Below are 26,150 nucleotides of genomic sequence, written 5' to 3' on the forward strand. Positions count from 1 at the left end.
AAGGGAATGGAAACCCACTCCAATATTCTTGCCTGGAGAATCGCATGGACAGAGAAGCCTGGAGGGCTACAGTCCATGAGGTCACAAAGAATCAGACCCAACTGAGTGTTACCACCTTAGAATAATAATGATAATAATGATAGAAGATACCACCCTATAATAATAATCCATTTTCTCTCCTACTTGAAAATTACTGTCAGACATTAGCTGATTCTTGTCATGGTAACCCTTCCCTTTTAATGACAGAAGGAGCAAAGAAACACGTCATGGAGTAACATTAAATAAGACTTAGGGAGGCATTCATTGGAGGGCTATACACGTGACCTCGTTTCCTTCCATGATTTTAAAACACCCATGCTTAACCCAACTCGTTCAGTATCTCACACTTGTCTGGTTACACGTCTCCACATCCATAAGTTTAATATTCATGCTCCCTTGAAAAGCCCTAAGCTTGTCTAAGTCCTATTCCTTCAAATGCCAACTCTTTTCCTTTTGATGAAGATTTTCTGACCTGTGCCACCCAGTGATCGCTTCCTTTTTTCAACAGTAGTCAATTGTTTTGGAGATTGCTCTATTCTGCATGAGTTTAGCTTTTATCTATAGACCTGGTCTTTACAAACTGATTTTTAATAACTTACAAGAAGAAATAACACCTTCTGTTTCAGTGTAACCCTCGGTTTTGCCTTGCAAATTTCTTAACAATAGAAAGGAAGGTAACAATGGAAAATAGAACCAGATAATGCAGAAAGGGTGCCATGTTAAATTATGCTCCCTCTTTCTTCATGTTCCATTGGTAACAGGAACACCAGGTCCACAATTTCAGGTTTCATTCTTGTGTATGTGTTGCTGTTTTACAGTCTTATGCAAAATTTTTAAAATGAATACCTAATAAATAAATCTAAAATTTTACCAACCTGTCACCAGGTGGTGGCAAAGTCACAGAGGTGCATAGTTTGAGCATTCCCAAGTGGTAAATCATAAACACACTTGAACACATAAGAAAAGTATGCGAACATACACACATGTATTTTCAGATTCTTCTTTAGCTACTTTCTGTTCTAAATTCCAGAAACACTGCAAGAGATCCTCAGTTCAGGTTGGAAGAGAGAATCTTTTCTATTCCTACACATTCACTTTTGTATATCTACTTTCCTGGCCACCTAAAGTGCATAATTCACGTATGTGTCAGTTTCTCCAAACTCTCAGCTCTGAGAGAGACCTGAACATGACAAAAAAGTTGGCCTCCATTTTCCCTCTTAGTTGAAAATTACTATCAGACACTTGGTGATGCTTGTTTTGGCGTCCCTTTCCTTCTTTTATTATTATTAATTTTTAATCCTTTTGGTTGTGCCTCACTGCGTGGCAGGATCCTAGTTTTTTGACCAGGGATCAAACCAAAGGCCCCTGCAGTGGAACCTGGGATCTTAACCACTGGAGGGAGGTAATGAACCCTTCCCTTCTTTAAAGGACATAAGGAGAAGGAATGAAATAAGACACAGTAAATTTTCACTCAAATTTTCAAACAGTTTTATTATATGTGACTGCTCTTATTTACCAATTAAAAGGAGTTATCTGGTCTCTCAGGGCTTCCCTGGTGGCTCAACAGTAAAGAATCTGCCTGCAGTACAGAAGATGAAGGGGATTCTGGTTCAGTCCCTGGGTAGGGAAGATTCCCTGGAGGAGGGCATAGTAACCCACTCTAGTATTCTTGCCTGGGAAATCCCATGGACAGAGGAGCCTGGCGGGCTACAGTCCATGGGGTCACAAAGAGTTGGACGTGATTGAAGCAACTTGGCATGCACACACACATTTGGTCTCTTGTCTAAGGCCCCTTATTCTGTGGTTCTCTCATATCCTTTTAAGCTCCTTCCCACACTGGGCTTCCCTGGGTGGCTCCGATGGTAAAGAATCTGCTTGTGATGCAAGAGATCCAGATTTAAGCCCTGACTTGGAAACATTCCCCTGGAGAAGGGAATGGCAACCCACTCCAACATGCTTGCCTAGAGAATTCCACGGACAGTGAAACCTGGTAGCTACAGTCCATGGGGTCACAAAGAGTCGGACACAACTGAGTGACTTTAGAGCCCTGTAGCTTAGCTGGCGAAGAGTCCACCTGCAGTGTGGGAGGCCCTGGCTTGATTCCCAGATCGGGAAGACCTGCTGGACAAGAGGTAGGCTATCCACTCCAGTATTCGTGGGCTTCTCTGGTGGTCAGATGATGAATCTTCCTGCACTGTTCTGTGTATGTCAGTAAGTATGGCTTTCATCTCAGTCCTCTGAACGTTCCCCATATTTCCCAGACTCTGTGCATTTACTTTGCTTGTAAACTGCTTTCCCTGCCGGTCAGAATCTTACTTAAATTTCAGGTACAGTGCAAATGTCACCACCTACATAAGATATTACCTGTTGCCCATTGCTGTTGGGATTCTTCCTTCTTTTGAATGCTTATCTTGGTTTGTTCGTTCCTTTATTGACACTCATATACAGCCCAGGATTGTACTTATTTTAGTCCTATTTTACTTTCTGTTAAACTGAAAGCATCTTAAAGCACAGACCATGCTGACTACCTTAATTTCCTCTGTTGCTTTAGAAGTCCTATTTACATTACAAAAGCCTAGTGATTTCATATGAACAGAACTTGTTATATTATATACAATATGACCTAACTTTTGAGTTGCTTTGGTTATATACAAGATTTTTTTTTAAAAAAGAATGAACAATTAGAGTGAAATTAGAGAAATCTTTATCAAATGTACACACATAGAATGTTAAACTGAATTTGTTCACATAGAAGGACATACTATTTTGACTCACACAAAACAGGAAAACACAGGGAGCAAAGAGACTTTTTTGAGATCTTAGGCTAATCAAGCCTATACTAATGATTTTTGTGATGGAAATTTACATGAAGAGAGGAGCATGAAGGGAAATTTGGGGAGGCAGATAAGGTAGCATGAAAGTAATTGACTAGATGGAAAAAGGAAAAATGTTTCTAGAAATAAGTTAACAAGTGAAATAGATTACTAAGGGTAAGCTTAGAAAGCTTGAATTATATGTAGAAAGTAAGTGGGTGCAAGAGAAATGATTCAAAGAGAAAAATTACATGAATTGAGTGGGAGAAATATGTGATTTTACAGTAAAACATTTTTAAGTACACAGGAATGAAAGAAGAAAAAAAAATCACAGACAGTTACAAAAAGTAAAGTTCCCTTAATAAAAATGTGGACAATCACACGTAGAAAATGATTCAGTGCAGAATGAAGGGTGAACCTCAGATCTGTAACAGTCATCTCAGTATGCTGACCTTTGTAGATTGAAGAACAAATAGGAAATGCCAACAGGGCATCCACCATCATCACAAAGGAGGCAAAGTTATCGTAAAAAATCATAGATTTAAGCTACTATTGTGCATAAAAAAAAAAAAAGCTTTAAAATGATAGGCGCCAAAAAGCCCTAGATAAACAAAACCCTAGAATTTTTTTTTTAATTTTGTAAAGGCTAAAATTATATACATCTCCACTGTGAAAATACTTCAGATATTCTGGGGACCAAAGAACACATCTATACAGTATGGTTGGTTTTTTTTTTTTTTTTAAGTTTTTTGCTGTTGTTCCCAATAATATATTTAAAAATCTATTTTAACAATTATATATTGAACTTAATATTAGAATAAGACTGATTTTTATTTTGATCAAAGTTCAGTCACCTCCTCTCTGTAATTATAGGCAAGTTTATTACTTAAACATCCCTATTTTCATTGTCTTTGCTGGTAAAATATGAGTAATGCTACCTACTGATCACATTACTTGGAGAATTAGCAAGGTGAACTGAGTAATGTCAAGCTCAGAGCTTGTCAAGAGGTAAGCCTTAAGTAGGTTCTATTATACATTGTAACACTTTGTAAATAATGCTTCTAATTCACACTTAGTAAAGAGAGCTTTTAATTGAATATTTAACAATGTGCTAACTTATTGAATATGCTACTATCCAGGTGATTTTCTCCATGACTTCTTAAGTTCAACTCAAACTTAGAGACTAGGTCTCATAAAATTGTAAAGTTCTGACTTCTTCAACAATCTATTGTCTTTCCTGTGGATGTTTTCCACATTCACCCTCCGTCCTAATTCCCACACCACTACTGCTCAATATTTCTGTTAATTAGTCAGGAATGTAGAGAGATTTTATATTCAGGAGCATGATGGTGCTAACTGAAGACAGAAGAATCCATCCAGAGTGAAAATCAACACAGCAAAATAAAACAGAAAGAGATCAGTCAAGTCAAATTTTGACGTTCAAGGTCTCTATAAATTTGCACCACAAGGAGTTACTTGTTATTGAAAACCTGTGGAATATGTATGTGTTTGAACTCCTGTGAAAGCAACAAGGTTATTGTATAAAAGTTTAGTGTCAGGCTTCCCTGGTAAAGAATCACAGGACAGTAAAGAATCCACAGGAGACATGGGTTCAGTTCCTGGGCTGTGAGGATCTTCCTTCCTGGAGAAGGAAATAGAAACCCACTCCAGTGTTCTTGCCTGAGAAATCTGATGGACAGAGAAACCTGGTGGGCTACAGGCCATGGGGTCACAGGGTCAGACACAATTTAGAGACTAAACAACAGCAATCCCATAACAGAACTTCAAAACATCTGAAGCAAAGACTGATGTAACTGATAGAAGAAATGGACACATTTTTAATTATAGTCAGTGATTACAAAATCTCAGTTCAGTTCAGTCACTCAGTTGTGTCCGACTCTTTGCGACCCCAAGGACTGCAGCACGCCAGGCCTCCCAGTCCATCACCAACTCCTGGAGTTTACTCAAACTCATGTCCATTGAGTTGGTGATGCCATCCAACCATCTCATCCTCTGTCATACCTTTCTCCTCCCACCTTCAATCTTTCCCAGTATCAGGGACTTTCCAAATGAGTCAACTCTTCGCATCAGGTGGCCAAAGTATTAGAATTTCAGCTTCAACATCAGTCCTTCCAATGAACACCCAGGACTGATCTCCTTTAGGATGGACCGGTTGGATCTCCTTGTAGTCCAAGGGTCTTCACTCAAGAGTCTTCTTCAACACCACAGTTCAAAAGCATTAATTCTCTGGTGCTCAGCTTTCTTTATAGTCCAACTCTCACATCCATACATGACTACTGGAAAAAACCATAGCCTTGACTAGATGGACTTTTGTTGACAAAGTAATGTCTCCACTTTTTAATATGCTGTCTAGGTTGGTCATAACTTTCCTTCCAAGGAGCAAGCATCTTTTAATTTCATGGCTGCAGTCACCATCTGCAGTGATTTTGGAGCATCCCAAGAATAAAGTCTGTCACTGTTTCCATTGTTTCCCCATCTATTTCCCATGAAGTGATGGGACCGGATGCCATGATCTTAGTTTCCTGAATGTTGAGCTTTAAGCCGCCATGATCTTAGTTTCCTGAATGTTGAGCTTTAAGCCAACTTTTTCACTCTCCTCTTTCACTTTCACCAAGAGGCTCTTTAGTTCCTCTTTGCTTTCTGCCATAGGGTAGTATCATCTGCATATCTGAGGTTATTGATATTTCTCCTGGCAATCTTGATTCCAGCTTGTGCTTCATCTATCCTGGCATTTCTCATGATGTACTCTGCATATAAATTAAATAAGCTGGGTGACAATATATAGCCTTGATGTATACTCCTTTTCCTATTTGGAACCAGTCTGTTGTTCCATGTCCAGTTCTAACTCTTGCTTCCTGACCTGCATCCAGATTTCTCAAGAGGCAGGTCAGGTGGTCTGGTATTCCCATCTCTTTAAGAATTTCCCAGAGTTTATTGTGGTCCACACAGTCAAAGGCTTTGGCATAGTCAATAAAGCAAAGGTAGATATTTTCCTGTAATTCTCTTGTTTTTGTTGTTGTTGTTGTTGATCCAGTGGATGTAAAATTACAAAACCTATCCCTCAATAATAGATAGGCTAAGTAGACAGAAAAATCAGTTAGGATATAGAAGACCCTGAACAAAACTATCAACCAAATAAATGGAATGTTTTAGAGAATTTCTACTCAACTACAGAAGAAAACTCATTGTTTTAAAGTACACACATAAATTTTACATATATAACATATCATCTGAGCCATCAAACAAGCATTAGTAAATTTAAAAGAATACAACCATAAAATCATGTGCTATGACCAAATTAAATTAGTAACCAATAACAGCTATCTTAAAACTCCCCAAATACTTGAAAACTGTTATATAACCCATGGGTCAAAAAAAAGGTGTGTGTGGGGGGGTAAGTCAGATATGTTCTGACCAGAAATAATGAAAATAAAATGTATTAACATTTGGTGGGTGAAACTGAGACAGTACTTATAATAAATGCCTTAAGCTCCCACATTAAAAAACTAGAAGAAAAGAGCAAATTAAACCCAGAATATGTATATTAAAAGGAAATAAATGTAAGAGAAAGCAAATTAACTAGAAAATACAAAACTAATAAAAAAGTTAATGTATTTTTTCTTGAGAAGATCAGTAAAAATTAATAAATGTCTAGTGAGATTCATCAGGACCAAAAGAAAAAATAATTACTAGTTCCAGGGATGATAAAAGTGATATTTCTACCCATTCTACTCTATATCTGACTTCCCTCCCTTCTTTATTTTACTCATTCTACAAATGGTGTTATAGTAAGAAATATATTTGGTTTTGTCCCCAGTTCCTATACAGAACTCCTAAAAACCTTGTAATTTCCTTAGCTATTATAGGAGCGCTAGAAGCATGTGTTGTTCTAACATTTGCTTGTTGATTCTAGTTCCTGACACAAGAACTTCTAAGACTCTTGGAGTCTCTGGAGTGATAATTGTTTTCTTTGTATTCTAATGAAATGGCTGGTAGCTGGGAGCCTCTAAATAGTTTCAACAGGAGAAGATAATCACCAGAAAGACCAAGCCATGATTAGACACTTGTAACCCAGCCCTGTGGTATTGGAGAAGACTCTTGAGAGTCCCTTGGACTGCAAGGAGATCCAACCAGTCCTTCCTAAAGGAGATCAGTCCTGGGTGTTCATTGAAGGACTGATGCTGAAGCTGAAACTCCAGTACTCTGGCCACCTCATGCAAAGAGTTGACTCATTGAAAAAGACCCTGATGCTGGGAGGGATTGGGAGCAGGAGGAGAAGAGGATGACAGAGGATGAGATGGCTGGATGGCATCACTGACTCGATGGGCATGAGTTTGAGTAAACTCCGGGAGTTTGTGATGGACAGGGAGGCCTTGCATGCTGCAATTCATGGGGTTGCAAAGAGTCAGACACAACTGAGCGACTGAACTGAACTGACTGACTCACTGAACTCAGCCTAACCCCATTCTCCAGAGAGGAGAAAAGGGCTGGATATTGATTAATTAATCAGGCATATGTGATGAAGTCTCCATAAATCTCCAAACTCTGGCATTTGGAGAGTATCTGGATTGGTGAACAATCTATATGCCTAGAGTGTGGTCACATTTCAGCTCCACAGAGACAAAAGCTCATGCAAAAGTTAACAGATAACTGAAATACCTTATATTTGTTAAATAAATAGAATTTATAGTTTAAAATCTTCCAATAAGAACAACTCCAGGACTGAGTCTTCACCCATTAAATTCCACCAAATATTAGAGGTAATAGCAACTGTGCATCTATTATTTGTGAAAATTGAAAAGGAAAGAACACTTCTCAGCTCCTTCTATGAGGCCAGCATTGCTTTGATACCCAAATAATATAAAACATTCAAAGAAGACAGACCACAAACTTCATGATTTTCCTAAAATTTTTAGCAAATCAAGCCCTATATAGAAAAGATAATATAGCATGACTTGGTTAGGTCATTGAATCACTTGGTGATTCAGTGTAAAAAATCAATTAATGTAATTCACCATTCCAGAGGGACCTCCCAGGTGGAGCTAGTTGTAAAGAATCTTTCTGCCAATGCAAGAGATGCAGGAGACAGAGGTTCCATCCATGGGGCAGGATGGGAAGACTCCTTGGAGGAGGGAGGGCATGGCACTCCATTCCAGTATTCTTCTGGAAAATCCCATGGGCAGAGGAGCCTGGTGGGCTATAGTGAGAGAGTGAGACACAACCTAGCACACATGTGTTCACCATACCAAAACCCTAATAAAAATATGATCACCCTAATAGCAGTGGAAAAACAATTTGACAAAATTTAGCATGTATTCATGATAAAAACTCTCAGTGAACATAGTTTTCTGACCCTTCCTACATCTTAAGCACTTCTATTTTCTGTTTCCATAGCTTCCTATTATATTTTCTTATAAAATTTCTCACTCTTTGCTTAATTGCCTTTTTAGTTAGCTTAGTTCTAACTAATTTAGATGTTGTAGAATTTCTGCCATGTAACTAACCCTCAGTTGACAAATTGCTAATAAGTGATTAACATTTGGTTCTTGGCTAACTGAGAGACTTAGGATCATTTCAGTAAAATGGGAATTCCCAATAGCTAATTTTTTTACAATAGCTAATTCTTATGGAATATTTTTTATATGCCAGGTAAAGTGCTAAGTGATTTACATTTTAAAAAATGTATTATTTTTACCACCACCACATAAGAAAGGCAGTATTATTATAATTTGAGTTTTACAGATGAGAAACTAAAAGTACAGCGATTATAAGTAATGTACCCAAAGTCACACACATGGTAAATATAGGGGTGGGACTTGCTTTCAGGCTATCTGATCCTGGAGCCTCCACTTTGTACCCCATCCTCACTGCCCGTCAAACAGCAGTGCTGATACGGGAAAGGTTATAGGGGAGAGAGGGTTTCCTAAGGGCTGCTAGTGGTAAAGAACACACCTGCCAATGCAGGAGTCCTAAGAGGCATGGGTTTGATCCCTGGGGAGGGAAGATCCGTAGGAGGGCACGGCAGTCCACTCCAGTGTTCTTGCCTGGAGAATCCCATGGATAGGAGCTGGTGGTCTACAGTCCGTGGAGACCACGGGGGACGTGAGAGAAGGGACTTAGCATACAAGCATAGAGGAAAGAGCATGTCTTTAACCAAGGCCAGGATAAGTTTAAACATTTACATAAAACATTTATCTATTAACAGCTGCTGTGTGTAACTGAACATCAGTGGCCTACAGTGTTTGCACTCAGTAAGATCAGAGAAAAGATAAAAATGCAGTGATTTGGTTAACTAACATACATTGAGAAACTTCTATCTGCTGTAACTGACTTGGGTGAGAATTTCACAATGAATAAGATGTAATCCCTATCTTTGATAACCTCAGAATCTATACAAAACTTGACAAATTTTAAAGAATATTTTCCACCTTTTTATTCTTCCTGTTTTCTGACCTTATTTCTACTTTAAATTTATAACATTTGTGATAATAAGAAAAAATATTGTTTTAGTTCTAGGTTATTTTTTCCAGTACATAAAAATAAAATTTGTTTTCCTTTTGAAAATTATGATAATTGAAATGTTTCAATGTGAGGATTTAGAGTGAAGTAAATAAACCACATGCAGGGAAACATAGATCTTGTGACATTCATGTCATATTCCTGAACTTTCTTGTGGAAAAGACCTAAAAACTACACATCTGCTAAAAAAAAAAAAACAAAACAAAACAAAAAAAAAACTTACACATCTGCTAAAATTGACATCTTAACTATTTCCCTTAGAGCAGTAAAATTCCATTCACTAACAATTTTTCATAATATAACATAGATTAGTTAAATATCAAATGTCTTTTTCTACTGTTGCAAACTTTAAAACACTTGTGTTTCAGAGAATATATTATGCAGAACAGATTTAAAAAGGGCACTTGACACAAGAGAAATACAGAAAACTAACTACTTCTTAAAGCTTATTTAAACCAAAACATATTGATAACTACCCTATGTTGAGGAAATAGGGTTACCTGGGTCAACATCCACATCAGTATGTGTATTTACTTTCCGTCAAATCAATCAGTTGAGCTGCTTCTGCTAATTTATTTGATCAGAGGCTTGTCAATGTAATTAGGTTAAAATGGTCCTTCCACTTCAGCTACTCGACACATAAATACTTGACTATATATACATGTAGAATGACAAATAGCACCATAAGATATATTTTTAACAAATATCTCAGACGAAAGTGCCTGAGATGCTCAAAGGAAAAACATTTTGTTGGGGATATGGAGCCAAAAACAGTATATTTTTTAGGGTTTTGAGTTATAGTCAAAAGGAAGGGGAAATCCTTTGATGCTTCTTAGAAACTGTAAAAGTCTTGATATGAATGAAAGAAGTGGGGATGTTGCCAGACAATGGGAGTTTCAGAGTTGACAGAAAAGATCTGGAAGGAAGTTATCTTACTTTTATCTGAACTACCATGAATTCCCTAGAAAGGACAGAGTGAGTCAGGCAAGATAGGTGTCTAACTTTATTTAGTGGAGGAGAAGCATAGCAAGCTAACACACAGAGAAGTTAGTAGACAGAATAATGGACTTGAGGAAGAACAAAGTGCATGAAACTGTATATATATTATATATTTCAGAGGGCTTCCCTTGTGGCTCAGTGGTAAAGAATCCACCTACGAGTGCAGGAAATACAAGAGATGCAGGTTTGATCCCTGGGTCTGGAAAATCTCCTGGAGTAAGAAATGGCAGCCCACTCCAGTATTCTTGCCTGGGAAATCCCATGGACAGAGGAACCTCAGGAACTACAGTTCACAGGGTGACAAAGTCGGACACAACTGAGCAACTGAGCATGCATACAACCCAAGGAAAAATATATTTATCCACCCAAGACTTTGATTATAAACAAGAAGAGGTATTTAGTGTGAGTTAGGAAGAAAATACTCATTATGTAAACATTACTATAAAAATGGGATTAATTAATCTTCATATGTCCAACATAAGAGATATACCTAGGGCTTTCCCAATAGCACAGTTGGTAAAGTGTCTGCCTGCATTGCAGGAGAAAGTGAAGTGAAGCCGCTTAGTTGTGTCCGACTCTTTGAGACCCCATGGACTGTAGCCTACCTACCAGGATCCTCAGTACATGGGATTTCCCAGGCAAGAATACTGGAGTGGGTTGCCATTTCCTTCTCCAGGGGATCTTCCCAACCCAGGGATCGAACCCGGGTCTCCCGCATTGTAGGCAGACACTTTACCATCTGAGCTACCAGGGAAACCCTGGTTCAATTACTGCGGCAGGAAGATCCACTGCAGAAGGGATAGGCTACCCACTCTAGTATTCTTGGGCTTCCATTGTGGCTCAGTGGGTAAAGAATCCATCTGCAATGAGGGAGACCTGGATTCGATCCCTGGGTTGACAAAATCCCCTGGAGAAGGGAAAGGCTACCCACTCCAATATTCTGTCCAGGAGAATTTCGTGGACTGTATAGTTCATGGGATCACAAAGAGCTGGACATGACTGAGTGACTTTCACTTCACATACCTAGGTTTAATTCTGTTGGTTCAGAATTCCCTAAAGAAGTCTTTATTTTATTATATATATCTATACTACAGATATCTGTGTGTATGTGTATATAATATGCTTACATAACTAAAAAAAAAAAACCCTTGTAGGTTTTGATCTGACATGTAAAGAACTTGGAAGTCAACATCCCCATATACAACAAGAAAAAAATGCCAAAAAAGAATCCTGAAAATATTATTTTATCATCTATTTAATTTTTGATGAAGTGATACTCAATTTTTCACTTCTGATTATATATGCCCCTCCCCTCTCTTATGGTGTAGGAAATGGCAACCCACTCCAGTATTCTTGCCTGGAAAATTCCACATACAGAGGAGCCTGGTGGGATACAGTCAGACACGACTGAGCACACACGTCTCCTCTTTTAACCTACCAACACTAATCTGTTAATTTCCCCCATTGCTCTTTATGGTCAGTTTTTCTAAGGATTAGCTTTGCTTTGTCTTTATAGTTTCCAACAGCTAACTTTTGGCTTTGTTGGTTTTCTCTATTACAAATTCATTTTCAATTTTGTTAATTTTTCCTTATATTCCTTAGTTCTACTTTCTTTGAGGTGTATTTGCTGTTATTTTATCTCACTTCATGACATAGAAACTTACATCATTGTTTTTCAGACTGTCACTGCTTCTAACATATAAATATAAGGCTATAGGTAACTCTCTGAACTCTGATGTACTTTTCTTTATCATTAGTTCAGAAAATTTATTTCTGAATTTACTTTCTTATTCCTCTCATATATATAAGATATAAAGATATATATACATATCACTTATTTTTTACCCATTCATCTATTGATAGGCATTTAGGTTGCATCCATATCTTGGTTATTTTATAGTAATGCTGCAATGAACATAGGGGTGCATATATCTTTTTGAATTAGATTTTGGTTTCTTCAGATAAATGACCTAGGAGTGGAATTGCTGGATCATGTGGTAGTTCTATTTTTTTTTTTAAATTTTTTGAGAGATCTCCATATTGCTTTCTATAGTAGCTGTACTCATTTGCATTCCCACCAACAATGCATGAGAGTTCCCTTTCTCTCCACATACTTACACCATTTGTCATTTGCTGTCTTTCTGAAAATAGCCATTCTGACACACGTGAGATGATTTCTCATTGTGGTTTTGATTTGCATTTCCCCAATGATTAGTGATGTTGAGCATCTTTTCATGTGTCTTTTTAGGTCTTCTGGCTATTTTTTAAATTGGATTGTTTGTTTTTGATACTCAGTTGTATGAATTCTTTGTGTATCTCGTGATGATTATATATTGGACACTGTGTACAAAGAAATATAGATTCTCAGACTCGAGTCCACATGAAGAAGCAGAGACTGTCCCCAAGGTGAGCATCAGCTCTGTGCTCCTAAGTCGTCTTTCAGAGGTTCTCCCCACTCTGTAGCTTAGTCCCTTTGGTCCTCATTACCTCCATAGTCTGTGATGATTTTACAGAGATGGTTGTTGAATGTTATCTGGCTTTGCAAGTTGTTTCTAATGGAAGTTTTGTTCTACTGCCAAATTCTACATCCAGAAGTAAATGTTCTGTTATACCATTTTTATTCTGATAATGAAAGATAAAGATACTGTTATTCTTCACATTTATGGCATAAACTTAGAACATATTCTTAGAGAAATAGGACAACTTACTAAAGGACACACAATTAACTTGATCAAGGTTATCAGAAGGATGGACAAGTCTCAATTCCAGCCCAGATTCATCTTACTTCAGGACCTGGGTTCTCAAGTATGTGGTTGTATTTCTTTAGTATTTTACTCTTGATATGGAATTCTATCTAGAAATAAAGGAGGCCCCTCATAACTAAGTAAGTCTTTGTGGGTCCTGGCATTAATAAATAGAAGGGAATAAGGTATATATCCATCATAAAAACCCATCTTAGGACTGCAGTTATGCTAGCTATTAACAATCCTGAACATAAATCCTGAGCATAAGGATATACAGTGAGTTCTTTGCTAACAAAGAATCTGTGTTGATTTCCACATCTCCCCAGAGTTCAGAGATGAATGCAATTTTTTTATGCCTCTTTTCATCACAAATAGAAATGGGCTTTTTAATCTAACATACTTGGAATTCTTTAAGAGGAGAAGGTTTATAGAATTTAATACCATCGTAGGGCATTTGAAATAACTTTACTTAGATAAATCTGTGGTGGCTTATTCTCAGCTGTTTTATTTTTATGGAAAAAATATCATTCATGTTATAACCTTTCATTGTCAAGATTTAGAGATCATATAATTTGAAGGGTGTTTACAGCACCTTTGTCTCTTGTAGCGGCAATGAAGCCCCTGGAATTATTTTGTGAATGCAAGGATATAAATTTAAGAATATGTAAGGGAAGACTTTTCTCCATAGCTAAAGTAAAAACATAGCACCTGAAATTAATACAAATATGCTATCACGAATCTCATGTACACTGTCATATTCTTTACTATTAATAATGCTGCTATTCACTGTGTACAGTGTATAAATTTATAAAATAAAACTTTGGAAACCAATATATGCATTAATGGAAAATCTGAAAAATTGATAGCTTCCTGTGTTTTAACGTCAGAAATTCCAGGAGGAGTGTCTCTCTGCCCAGACACTTTACCTTTCTTCTCACTGTTATCTAAAATTTTTTGATGAGCATAAATTCTTTCATTTTACCTTTTTTTTTTTAAACTTGCATTTGAAGGAATGTGCCACCACGTCCAACTATATTTGCATTCTAAGTTGGCTGATGGCAAGTGGGAAGCAGAGATAATCCAAGAATTCAGAAATATACTCAGTGTCCCAAGTTGCTTTCTTATCTCTGACATATGTCTTCCTTCTGGCTTTAAGTCTATTTGGAAAGAGAGAAGGATGTGGGGTCCTCAAACACTTGCTTTAGTCATGAGAGACTGAATTATTCTTCCTGCAAAAAGCCAAAAAATTCAATGTACTTAAGTTGTTTTTTTTTTTCTTCCCTGAATCAAAAGGTCAATTAGAAAGTAATATCTTCTCTCAGATGAATTTAGTGGAGAATAGAATTGGATTAATCAAGGACAAAATTTATCCAGGAGAAAAAGATAAAGTGAGATTACCAAGAAAATTATTGAATAATAGATACCAAATAAGGAAATATTCCTTAGTTATGTCCATAGGTCTAGTTGATGTTTTACCAGGAGACAGAAATCAGGACCTAAATGTCAGGTACGGTGCTTTACGGTAAAAATGTAAGGACAGCACTAAGGATTTACCTAAAAGAAACAGTTTGCAGGAAGTGACTATACTTACAGCTGATTCATGTTGTTGTACAGCAGAAATCAACAAAACATTGTAAAGCAATCATCCTCCAAATAAAAATAAATTTTAAGAAAAGTTATTTTATATTCTAGTTTCCCAGTATTGCAGACTGCAGCTTTAACCACTTGCTAGTGTTCAAATTACTTAGTGTTCTCCTCAAGTTTATTTCAGATTTCCCTGTCAACTTTATGGTGGTAGCCCTCTGATTATAATAATAGTTCTCGTATCCTTCATTTTACCTCCAAGCACCCAGTTAGATCTAACCATGCTTCAATCTCTTGTTATAGGGAGATGCTTTAGAAAATATTCTAATAATGTGTACAGAATGAAGACACAGTTGCCTAAATATCTTAACTTTGCTTAAAAAGGCTAGAATCCTAGTGTGACCCATTCTATTATATTTTTTAAGTCAAAAAAACATTGTGTATGAATTCAACAAATATTTGCATTTAAGAACCTAGTTGTAGTAATACAGTAGGGAAATACAGAATAAATAATGTAACACTGAATGTACATCATGAAATAGATCTAGAATCTCAGGTAATGCATATGTAAGTAGCACATTGCACATTGAACTATAAGTGCCCAAAGAAAGATTCAGTTCAGTTCAGTTCAGTCGCTTAGTCCTACTATTTCCGACCCCATGGACTGCAGCATACCAGGCCTCCACCAACTCCCTGAGTTTACTCAAACTCATGTCCATTGAGTTGGTGATGCCATCCAACCATCTCATCCTCTATCGTCCCCTTCTCCTCCTGCCTTCAATTTTTCCGCAACAAGGTCTTTTCAAATGAGTCAGTTCTTCGCATTAAGTGGTCAAAGTATTGGAGTTTCAGCTTTAGTATCAGTCCTTCCAATGAATATTCAGGACCGATTTCTTTTAGAATGGACTGGTTTGATCTCCTTGTAGTCCAAGGGACTCTCAAGAGTCTTCTCCAACACCACAGTTCAAAGGCATCAATTCTTCAGTGCTCAGCTTTCTTTATAGTCCAACTGTCATATCCAAGCAAGACTTCTGGAAAAACCATAGCTTTGACTAGACAGACTTTTGTTGGCAAAGTAATGTCTCTGCTTTTTAATATGCCATCTAGGCTGGTCATAACTTTTCATCCAAGGAGTAAGTGTCTTTTAATTTCATGGCTACAGTCACCATCTGCAGGGATTTTGGAACCCAAAAAAATAAAGTCTCTCACTGTTTCCACTGTTTCACCATCTATTTCCCATGAGGTGATGGGACCAAATGCCATGATCTTTGTTTTCTGAATGTTGAGTTTTAAGCCAACTTTTTCACTCTTCTCATTCACTTTCATCAAGAGACTCTTTAGTTCCTCTTTGCTTTCAGCCATAAGGGTGGTGTCATCTGCATATCTGAGGTTATTGATATTTCTCCTGGCAATCTTGATTCCAGCTTGTGCTTCCTCCAGCCCAGCATTTCTCATGATGCACTCTGCATATAAGTTAAATAAGCAGGGTGACAATATACAGCCTTGACATACTCCTTTCCCTATTTGGAACCAGTCTGTTGTTCCATGTCCAGTTCTGACTGTTGCTTCCTGACCTGCATACAGATTTCTAAGGAGGGAGGTCAGGTGATCTGGTATTCCCATCTCTTTCAGAATTTTCCATTTTGTTGTGATCGATACAGTCAAAGCATTTGGCATAGTCAATAAAACAGAAGTAGATGGTTTTCTGGAACTCTCTTGCTTTTTTGATGATCCAGCAGATGTTGGCAATTTGATCTCTGGATCCTCTGCCTTTTCTAAATCCAGCTTGAATATCTGGAAGTTCATGGTTCACGTATTGCTGAGGCCTGGCTTGGAGAATTTTGAGCATTACTTTGCTAGCGTGTGAGATGAGTACAACTGTGTGGTAGTTTGAGCATTCTTTGGGTTGCTTTTCTTTTGGATGGGAATGAAAACTGACTTTCTCCAGTCCTGTGGCCACTGCTGAGTTTTCCAAATTTGTTGGCATATTGAGTGTAGCACTTTCACAGCATCATCTTTTAGGATTTGAAATAGCTCAACTGGAATTCCATCACCTCCACTAGCTTTGTTCGTAGTGATGCTTCCTAAGGCCCACTTGACTTCACATTCCAGGATGTCTGGCTTTAGGTGAGTGATCACACCATCGTGATTATCTGGGTCATGAAGATCTTTTTTGTATAGTTCTGTGATTTCTTTCCATCTCTTCTTAATATCTTCTGCTTCTGTTAGGTTCATACCATTTCTGTCCTTTATTGAGCCCATCTTTACATGAAATGTTCCCTTGATATCTCTAATTTTCTTGAAGAGATCTCTAGTCTTTCCCATTTTATTGTTTTCCTCTATTTCTTTGCATTGATCACTGAGGAAGGCTTTCTTATCTCTCCTTGCTATTCTTTGAAACTCTGCATTCAAATGGGTGTATCTTCCCTTTTCTCCTTTGCCTTTCACTCATCTTTTTTTCATAGCTATTTGTAAGGCCTCCTCAGCAACCATTTTGCCTTTTTGCATTTCTTTTTCTTGGGGATGGTCTCGATCCCTGCCTCTGTATATCATGAACCTCTGTCCATAGTCCTTCAGGCACTCTTATCTATCAGATCTAATCCCTTGAATCTATTTGTCACTTCCACTCTATAATCGTAAGGGATTTGATTTGTGTCATACCTGAATGGTATAGTGTTTTTCCCTACTTTCCTTGATTTAAGTGTGAATTTGGCAATAAGGAGTTCAGGATCTGAGCCACAGTCACCTCCCGGTATAGAGCTTCTCCATCTTTGGCTACAAAGAATACAATCAATCTGATTTTGGTATTGACCATTTGTTGATTTCCATGTGTAGAGTCTTCTCCTGTATTCCTGGAAGAATGTGCTTGCTATGACCAGTGCGTTCTCTTGGCCAAACTCTGTTACCCTTTGTCCTGCTTCATTCTGTACTCTGAGGCTAAATTTGCCTGTTACTCAGGCTATCTCTTGACTTCCTACTTTTGCATTCCAGTCCCCTATAATGAAAAGGGCATCTTTTTTGGGGTGTTTGGTCTAGAAGGTCTTGTATGTCTTCATAGAACTGTTCAACTTCAGCTTCTTCAGCATTACTGGTCAGGACATAGACTTGGATTATCGTGATATTGAATGGTTTGCCTTGGAAATGAACAGAGATCATTCTGTCATTTTTGAGATTACTTCCAAGTACTGTATTTCAGACTCTTGTTGATTATGTTGGCTACTCCATTTCTTCTAAGGGATTCTTGTCCACAATAGTAGATATAATGGTCATCTGAATTAAATCCACCCATTCTAGTCAATTTTAGTTCGCTGATTCCTAAAATGTCAATGTTCACTCTTGCCAACACCTGTTTGGCACTTCCAGTTTACCTTGATTCATGGACCTAACATTCCAGGTACCTATGCTATATTACTCTTCATAGCAGCAGACCTTGCTTCCATCATCAGTCACATCCACAAATGGGTGTTGTTTTTGCTTTGGCTCTGTCTCTTCATTCTTTCTGGAGTTATTTCTCCACTGATCTCCAGTAGCATATTGGGCACCTACCAACCTGGGGAGTTCATCTTTCAGTGTCCTGTCTTTTTGCCTTTTCATATTGTTCATGGGGTTCTTAAGGCAAGAATACTGAAGTAGTTTGTCATTCCCTTCTCCAGTGGACCACGTTTTGTCAGAACTCTCCACCATGACCTGTCTATCTTGGGTGGCCCTACATGGCATGGCTCATAATTTCATTGAGTTAGATAAGGCTGTGGACCACGTGATCAGATTGGTTAGTTTTCTGTGATTGAAAAATTACAGAAGTTCAGTGGAGTGTGAGAGTTCATCTTATTGAAAATGAGGGAAAAGGAATCTATGGGAAGGTAATATTTGATTTGAGTCTGAAAATATCTGCAGAATATTGGGAAGTGAACATGTTGGGGAAGGTCACCCAGCTCAACATCACAGGATTATGTGGGAACAGGAATACATGAGCCAGGCCATATTAACAGCAAAGTCCAGTGCACACATAGAATGTAACATGGTAATTAATGTTAGCTTGCAGCAAATTCCAAATCTCAGCAGCCTAACAAACTACCTTCATTTTGTATTCACCTCATAGTTCCATGAATTGTTCTGCAGACAGCATTGCATGTGACAGCTCAGGAATGCTGGGTTCTTCCACTCTGATATGACTTCCTTTTATGGAGCTCTCTGAAAAGCTTCCCAGGTGGCACAGTGGTAAAGAATCTGCCTGCTAATTCAAGAGATGCAGGAGACATGGATTTGATGCCTGAGTCAGGAAGATCCCCTGGAGAAGGCAACCCATTCTAGTATTCTTGCCTGGAAAGACCCATGGACAGAAGAGCCTGGCAGGCCACAGTCCATAGGGTCACAAAGAGTCAGACATGACTAGGCAACTGAGCACAGCCTCAGGCAGAGTTCAGCTAGCCCACAGTTAAAGCGATTAAAATTAAAAGGTGTCATTCTTAAGGACTGAATTCACTCACATCCGGAATTCTGACCGGATTCCGTTGACCAGGACTTAATACGTGGTACCATCTGGAAGTCAGGGAGTTAGTGAAATGACATCTTCCTGTATGTACAAGAGTAAAAGCAAATGATGTGTTGAACACATAGTACCACAAGAAACACTAGCTGATAGAACTAGGAAAGGAGGATGGATGGGAACCATGGACGGCCTTGGATGCCAAGTCTGAATATTTTCATTGCTACTCTTTTTTCTGTTGCATCACGTAGATTCTATTCGTCACACAACACTGTTGACTAATATGGTTATGTCATGATAATAAGGTTGTTAAAAAACTTTTTATGTAACAACCAAGTCTAAAAAGGAGTAATTTGTGAAACCCTTGAGTATGTGACACTATTCTCTCTGCTTTTAGAAATTCAAATCAACCTATATAGTTATTTTAAAATGATTATCACTTGGGAATGAGTCTGTTCATGTCAGTTTAACTTCTCCTGATTTCTCTCTTCCTTATCTACATCCTAACATAAATTTCTAACATTTACATAGTTCTAATACACAGGCTGATTTCCATGTCTTATCACTGCCATGGTATGAAATATTCTTTTAGGATAGAGACCTTAGTAGACAATTCTTTCATTCTTCTCCAAAATTATGCCTTGTTCTTTGAAGACAGCAGACCCTCAATAAGCTCATGAATAAATGGCTCTGTAAGGAGGGATTCACCGTATTAGAACCTCCTCTCTTGATATTAACAGAATCTTGTACTGCCTTTGTGATAATTATGGAAAGGGAGGAAAAATGCCAAATCTGTTTAAGCAGCAGACACTTAAGGAACACTTCACATATGCCAGGTATTAGAATGTGGCTTAGGAGATCAAAATTAAACAGGATAAAATTAAAAATAAAACAAGGAAAATGAAATTGTATACAAGATATTTATTGATATTTCAGGCCAATTTTATAGCCTGAAAAGTTCCAGATACTCATTTCCCCCCACCTCAAGCATTTTCTGGATTCTATAGATTCCTCTGTCCAGAATGTATTAACAGATTTTTTTAAAGCACTGTCACTAGGGAAGGAATCAAGTGTGTTTTATTACTTCCAGTGAGAAAGAGCTATCCATGACTGAGAGATTTTGGTTGTGTCTCTACTGATAATATATGGCTGTTGGAACAGGGACAAGAAATGAAAAAGAAATTGATGGAATAGACTTCAACTTCCAGAAGTTGAACAAGATTGCCTTCTCCTGCATGTTTCAAAACTGATTACAAAGAAGGGCTTCTTTTTTGTTTTCTGTTTCATCTTTTGATGTTTGCTCTAGCCAATTTTTTTTTTTTTTAATTGAATAGAAACCTTTTTTTTTTTTTTCTCCATAGAGAAATTCTTAGTTTGGTAGCTTGAATAACATTCAAGTTCCTGGTTGCTGACGCTGCTGAAATTTAAATAACTCTTTGGCAATGTTACTTTCCATGTTTTCTATTGATTTTATGATCCACTGGCGATTTATATTTCTGGTAGTACTATAAAGTCAGGTAGACACGTACTTTGTCAAGATCATTACTCCATATGCTTTATGGTTACCTATGATATTAAAAAAAAGATATGACAAAAGATAAGGTCTCTAAGAACAAAATGAGAGTTTTGGCTTATTAAAAAGATTACATCATCAGAGAAGATAGATACCTGAAGAATATTTACTGGTCAGAGAGTTCTATAATGAGAAGTTTAAAGGATATACTAAACTTTAAGAGATACACATAATATGTGTGAGTCTAAAAAAGGAGCATAAATTTAAAAGAATACTTTTAGGAAAGTTAGAGACTGAAAGGAGGTTTCTTTAGATGAAGAGAACCCCAGATGGTTGACTATCATCTGCTGTCGATTCCAAACTGGATCTCAAACTCAGTGTCAGTGTGATGTCTTATTTCAAAATTGCCTAATCAATCATCAATTTCTTTCAGCCTCAAAAATGTTTCTTTTTACATTTTTTAAAAAAATTCTTCTTTCACAATCGTATTTCAGACCCCTCTTACCATTGTCTGATGTACTACAGTGACACGCATTTGTCAAAACTGACCCCACTAACCTTATGGCTTTAAAACGAGCTCTGTTATTATTTCCAAAGTGAAGTCGTTCAGTCACGTCCAACTCTTTGCCACCCCACGGACTGACTCTAGCCTACCAGGCTCCTCTGTCCATGGGATTTTCCAGACAAGAATACTGGAGTGAGTTGCCATTTCCTTCTCCAGATCTCCCCGACCCAAGGATTGAGCCCAGGTCTCCCGCATTGTAGGCAGATGCTTTACCATCTGAGCCACCAGGGAAGTCCAAACGATTATTTCCAAATGATCTCTTTTTTTCACTAACTACAATTTATAGAGTTTTTAATATTAAGATTGTGCAAAGTGCTTTTGCATACATTACATATGTTATTTCAGTTGGTCCTCATAATAATTACAGAAGGTGCATAAGTGCATGTTAAGTCACTTCAGTAGCATCTGACTCTTTGCCACCCTGTGGACTGTAGTCTGCCAAGCTCCTCTGTCCATGAAATTCTCCAGGCAAGAATACTGGAGTGGCAAATACTTGCCATGCCCTCATCCAGGGTATCTTTTGACCCAGGGATCAAATCTGCATCTCTTATGTCTCCTGCATTGGCAGGCAGTTTCTTTGCCACTAGTTCCATCTGGGAAGCCAAATAATTATAGAAGGTAGGTGATATTATCATCATATTGCAGATGATCAGACTGGCAAGGATGTGCAGAAAAGGGAATCCTCATATAGTCTTGGTGGAAATGTAAATTGATACAAGCACTGTGGAAAACAAAATGGAGGTTCTGCACAAACTAAGAGTAGGACTAGACTATGACCCAGCAATTCCACTCCTGGGCATATATCTGAAAGAAAGAAAAACAATTATTTTAAAAGATGCTTGCAAAGCAATGATCATAGCAGCATTTTTATCATTCCCAAGATATGGTAGCGACCTAAGTGTTTATCAACAGATGAATGGATAAAGAAGATGTGGTTTATATATACAATGAAACATTACTCTGCCATAAAAAAGAAAGGCATTTTGCTATCTGCAGCAACGTGGATGGGCCTAGAAATTATCATACTAAATGAAGTAAGTCAGACAAAGACAGCCAAATATTGTATGATATCACTTATATGTGGAATCTAAAAAATACAACAAACTAGTGAATATAGCAAAAAAGAAGCAGACTCAGAGATACAGAGAATAAACAAGTGATTACCAGTAGGGAGAGGGAAGCGGGGAGGGGAAACACAGGGATGGGAATGTAAGAGGTACAAACTACTAGGTATAAAATAAGCTACAGAGATACATTGCACAGCATAGGGAAAGTAGCCAGTATTTTTTAATAACTATAAATGGGTTATAACTTTTTGAAATTTTGAATCACTATTTTTTAGAACCATAACATATTGTATAGAGGCTTCCCTGGTAGCTCAGACAGTAAAGCATCTGCCTACAATGCGGGAGACCTGGGTTCGATCCCTGGGTTGGCAAGATATCTTGGAGAAGGAAATGGCAACCCACTCCAGTATTCATGCCTGGAAAATCCCATGGACCGAGGGGCCTGGGGGGCTACAGTCCATGGGGTCGCAAAGAGTCGGACACAACTGAGCAACTTCGCTTCACTTCAACATATTGTATACCAACTATACTTCAATTTTTTTTTTTTTCAGAAGAGCTAACTCAATGGTAAACTACTGTATAAAACCTTGAGTCATTCAACCAGGCAACTTACATTGCTCTCTTTATTACAAACCTCGCACTCTTTTTTTAAATAGTAGTTAATCCTGCTATTGTACTGTAGTCATTTCTTATGACTTTTTTCCCCCCCAGAACATAATGGGTTCTTTAACTGACATATTGTTAAATTTCCAGTGCCTAATGCCTATAATATCTGACATGTAGTATGTGCTCAAATATGTTTTGAATAAATGGATGGCTATTTCGTGTCAACCTGAAATGTTTTGTATGCCACAGCTATCAGCCCTCAATCTGTGACAGTAATATTTTAACTTGACGAGTGTGTAGATACATGGCTGAAGAAAATTGTGGATGTCAGCAAGCTTTTTACCATAGATGGTCCTTCATGATGTATTTTAAAACTTCCTGCTTGAAGATCATAAGGAAATCCACTGCTGTCTCCTGACCTGCTGCCAACAGCTGTCATCTCCTTGATGTCCCTCCTAGGCCCTTTCACAACCACAGATGAATCGAGAGACCTCAGTAGCCACCCGGAGTTTGCAGAGGCCAGTGGTTCTCTAACTTGAGCATACATCACAGTCACCTGGAGGGCTTGTTATGACACAGATGGCTGGGGTCCAACGCCAGAATTTCTGCTTCAGTAGATCTGGGCTGGGACCCACTGACTTGCATTTCTAACATTTCACAGTTGACATAGTCCCTTTGTCCTGGTGACCACCCTTTGAGAACCACTGGTGTACATTTTTTTCCCCACAAACTTGAGGTCAGCCAATTCAGACCATGACTCACATCATTAATCTTCTGAGTCAACAAGAAAAAGGACAATTCCCTGCCCCCCATGATCTGCAGATGGGTCATAATTTCCCAGGCGGTCATTTTCACTGGGTCAACAGAATTTATGTAGCCTACACAAAATCTCCACTCCCACATCACCCCCAGGTCATTCCACCAAATCTTGATTTAATCCAATAACAGACTTCCAATAGCCTAGACTCTGTACTCCCATCACTGCCCCCTCATCCTGGTGAGGTCACCCTGTTCTATAGGGGCGCAGCAATCCTCTGCTGTGGGCAGGAAAGCTTCAGGGCAGATATGAAACTTGCCTCACATGTTTTCCTTCTCCTCAGAATCACAGTCTTGCTCTGTAGGAAACAAGTTACTTCATATATATATATATATATATATATATATATATATATATGTATATATATACATATGTATATATGTATATGTATATATGTATATGTATATATAGATATATAATTTTTTCCCAGACTGGGGAACAGACTAGAACCAATTATTCTATCAAGTACGGTTGCAGAAATCTGACATTAGATTTTAATCTCTATTTGCTCTGTTACTGCTGGTGTACATTTTTGCAAGTTTCTTTATTTATTGTAATTTTATCAGTTTGATAAATGGAGACTGTACTCTGGGTTGTCTCTGCCATATTCCAGGAGAAATCTCCAATTTTTACTATAATTATTTATTTTAAGGAAAGGTTGACAATACATGGAAAGCATTCTTTTCCATGAATTTATGGAAAATGGAATCCAATAGGTATAAAATATTATTTCCAATTCATTTTGCTAAAAGACTACAGATAATTTCCCTTTATATTTTCTTTTCAAATTTAATTATATATAAAATCTGAGATACCAGCCAAATATTGTTTTCTTGGATGTAACCTGTTTTTGCTACATAGCTAATGATAGCATTCTTTCTTTGCCCCTTTAAATATTTTGTAAATATATTTTTACATGTTAGTTTATTGATTTTTGGGGGGGGTCCATGTTAGTTTATTGACTTTTTGGGCAGATGATAAATCCTATCAATTTTTATTTACAGACCTTTCTTTGATTTAGGTCTTTTGCATCCATTAGATTTTTGACTATTGTTCTTCTTCTCAATTTTTTTTTCCTTATATCTATTAAACAAACAACCTTTTATGATTGTTCTTTATGTTTCACCTTTCATAGCTATCATTTCTCTAACATTGTTTTTCTTCATGTTTTGGTTCAATTTTTTGATGACTCAGTCTTGTTAAAAATGACTTTTCACATAGAACTTCATGACAGTATTTACTTTTTAATTTGTTACAAATTTTCAGCATACTTTTCCATCTCCTTATTTATTTCTACTTGATCACTTCTCTTGTCTTTTACTATAGGTACCTGTGTAGATTTTAACAGAAGGGGGCTCTACTATATGAGAAAGTGAAATTATAAAGACAAGTTAAAAATTAAGTGAATTAATATGAAAAGGTCAATAAAAATGTACACATCATTAAATCCTTAAGCAATAGACATATAAAAGGAAAAACCTGAGTGTGTTTGTCATCACAAAAATAAGAAAAGTAGAGAGAGCTGATGGTTAACTAAATGGAAGAAAAGTTCCAACTGAGATTGTTCAAAGCATGAGCCAATGTTTATTTCCTTGACATTTGGGCTCCTTACATTTTAAGCATTGTTATAGCCGAGTAATAATTATGGTCAGGCTACTGAAAAAGGAAAATGGAAATAAAGCAAGCAGTTTAAGTGGCCAAACTCTATGTGGTCTAAGGCTCCATTGTGATTGCTTTTTTGATATGTCCACTTGGGTAGGCTACAGTACCCAGTTATTCAATAAAGTGTTAATGTAGGTGTTGCCACAGATCTAATTAAAATCTCTAATCAAATAACTTTAAGTAAGTCAGATTATCTTGGATACTGTGTGGGGCTAGAATCAATCAGTTAAAATGCCTTAAAATCAAGGCTGAAGCTTTCCCCAAAAGAGAAATTCAGCCTGTAGATGGTAGTTTTTACCCTTGCCTGTGAGTTCAAGCCTGTCCATGCTATTTCCTTGATCTTTTCTTCATGAAATCCTACAGATTGCAGACACTCAAATTGTTCTGTAGGCAAATTTCTTATAGTGAATATTTCTGTGTCTGTCTTCCTCCCTCATAATATCAATACGTATGGTATTAAATGGTATATGTGTGTGCATGTATATAGATAGATAGAGGTTAGATAGATAGATAGATAGATAGATAGATAGATAGATAGAATTGGATGTTTAGAGAGATAGATAGATATAGATAGATATCTGGATATTTAGAGAGATCGATAGGTATAGGTGATTGGATGTTTAGATAGTTATGGATATGTATGGAGGGTTGGATGTTTAGAGAGAAAGATAAGTAGATATAGGCATTTGAATATCTAGAGAGATAGATACAGATA

Source organism: Odocoileus virginianus, chromosome 9 (genome assembly GCF_023699985.2).
Source record: "Odocoileus virginianus isolate 20LAN1187 ecotype Illinois chromosome 9, Ovbor_1.2, whole genome shotgun sequence".
NCBI lineage: Eukaryota > Metazoa > Chordata > Mammalia > Artiodactyla > Cervidae > Odocoileus > Odocoileus virginianus.